The following is a 2,443-nucleotide window of genomic DNA, read 5'->3' on the forward strand; positions in this document are numbered from 1 at the left end:
CCTGGTGCAGCTTGCATTCCAGACAGATTTTGAGAAATCATATTAACTTGCTGAGTCAATATTTTGTTCTGAGCCAGTATGGCATTCAGAGTATCAATCTCAAAAACTCCTTTCTTCTGATTCATCCCATTATTCACAGGATTCCTTTCAGAAGTGTACATGAATTGGTTATTTGCAAACATTTCAATGAGTTCTTGAGCTTCTGTAGGCGTCTTCTTCAGATGAAGAGATCCTCCAGTAGAGCTATCCAATGACATCTTGGACAGTTCAGACAGACCATTATAGAAGATACCTATGACGCTCCATTTAGAAAGTATATCAGAAGGACACTTTCTGATTAATTGTTTGTATCTTTTCCAAGCTTCATAGAGGGATTCACCATCCTTCTGTCTGAAGGTTTGGACTTCCACTCTAAGCTTACTCAATTTTTGAGGTGGAAAGAACTTTGCCAAGAAGGCATTGACTAGCTTTTCCCAAGAGTTCAGGCTTTCTTTAGGTTGTGAGTCCAACCATATCCTAGCTCTGTCTTTTACAGCAAAAGGGAATAGCATAAGTCTGTAGACCTCAGGGTCAACCCCATTGGTCTTGATAGTGTCACAGATTTGCAAGAACTCAGCTAAAAACTGATGAGGATCTTCCAATGGAAGTCTATGGAACTTGCAATTCTGTTGCATTAGAGAAACTAATTGAGGCTTAAGCTCAAAGTTGTTTGCTCCAATGGCAGGAATAGAGATGCTTCTCCTATAGAAGTCGGGAGCAGGTGCAGTAAAGTCACCTAGCACCTTCCTTGCATTGTTGGCATTGTTGTTGTTTTCGGCTGCCATGGGTTCTTCTTCTTTGAAGATTTCTGTTAGGTCCTCTACAGAGAGTTGTGCTTTAGCTTCTCTTAGCTTTCGCTTCAAGGTCCTTTCAGGTTCAGGGTCAGCCTCAACAAGAATGCTTTTGTCTTTGCTCCTGCTCATATGAAAGAGAAGAGAACAAGAAAATATGGAATCCTCTATGTCACAGTATAGAGATTCCTTGAGGTGTCAGAGGAGAAGAAAAATAGAAGGAAGAAGTAGAAGAATTCGAACTTATCAAGTAAGATAGAGTTCGAATTGTGCATTGAGGAGGAGTGTTAGTCCATAAATAGAAGGATGTGAGAAGAGGGGAAGAAATTTTTGAAAATAAATTAAAAAGATTTTAAAAATATTTTGAAAAATTGAAGAATGATTTTCGAAAAATATGATTAGGAAAGAAATAAAGTGATTTTTGAAAAAGATTTTGAAATTATAAATCAAAAAGATATGATTGAAAACTATTTTGAAAAAGATGTGATTAAGAAGATATGATTGAAAAGATATAGTTTTAAAAAGATGTGACTGAGAAGATATGATTTGAAAAACAATTTAAAAGATTTGATTTTTTAAAATTAATGACTTGGCTAACAAGAAAAGATATGATTCAAACATTAAACCTTTCTCAACAGAAAAGGCAACATACTTGAAATGTTGAATCAAATCATTAATTGTTAGCAAGTATTTTTGAAAATGGAAAGAAATTGATTTTGAAAAAGATTTGATTGAAAAGATATGATTTGAAAAAGATTTGATTTTGAAAAATTTTGAAAACTTGAAAAAATTTTGAATTAAAAACAAAATCTTCCCTCTTGTGCCATCCTGGCGTTAAACGCCCAGAATGGTATACATTCTAGTGTTTAACGCCCAAAACTCACCCCTTTTGGGCGTTAAACGCCCAGCCAGGCACCCTGGCTGGCGTTTAAACGCCAGTTTTCCTTCCTCACTGGGCGTTTTGAACGCCCAGCTTTTTTTGTGTAATTCCTCTGCTGTATCTTCTGAATCTTCAATTCTCTGTATTATTGATTTGAAAAGACACAAATTAAAAATTTTTTGGATTTTTAATAATGAGGAATAATCAAAATGAAACTAAGATCAAATAAACAATGCATGCAAGACACCAAACTTAGAAGTTTGTATACTATTAACAAAATGAGAATGCATATAAGAAATAACAAAACACTCAAGACAAGAGAATTTAAAGATCAGAACAAGGAAATCATCAAGAACAACTTGAAGATCAATGAAGAACATAATGCATGTAATTTTCAAAAATTAGAAGACTAAAAACATGCAATGGACACCAAACTTAAAATTAGACATTAGACTCAAACAAGAAACATAAAAATATTTTTGATTTTAAGATTTTATAATTTTTTTTGGATTTTTTTGAAAATTGAGTGGAAAAGAAAATAAAGAGTTTCAAAATTTTTAATAAGAATTCCAGGAATCATGCAATGTTAGTCTAAAGCTTTAGTCTAAAAAGATTAGACATGGCTAGCCAAGCTTCAGCAGGACATTGCATTCAAGAGCTAAATTGATGAGAATCAATCAGCTTTGGTGATGATGAAAACATCACCTTGAAACTCTAGAATTCATTCTTAAAA

The 2,443-nt window shown here is 33.7% G+C and overlaps 1 non-coding gene across 1 annotated transcript; it reads left to right on the top strand.

Moving 5' to 3' along the window:
* Positions 1–311: 311 nt before the first annotated feature.
* On the top strand, positions 312–419 carry LOC130958891 (small nucleolar RNA R71). The gene has a single exon (XR_009077994.1). It is a non-coding gene; the product is annotated as a small nucleolar RNA R71 (small nucleolar RNA).
* The last annotated feature ends 2,024 nt before the right edge of the window (positions 420–2,443 follow it).

The sequence above is a fragment of the Arachis stenosperma genome, chromosome 10 (genome assembly GCF_014773155.1).
Source record: "Arachis stenosperma cultivar V10309 chromosome 10, arast.V10309.gnm1.PFL2, whole genome shotgun sequence".
Taxonomy (NCBI): Eukaryota; Viridiplantae; Streptophyta; class Magnoliopsida; order Fabales; family Fabaceae; genus Arachis; species Arachis stenosperma.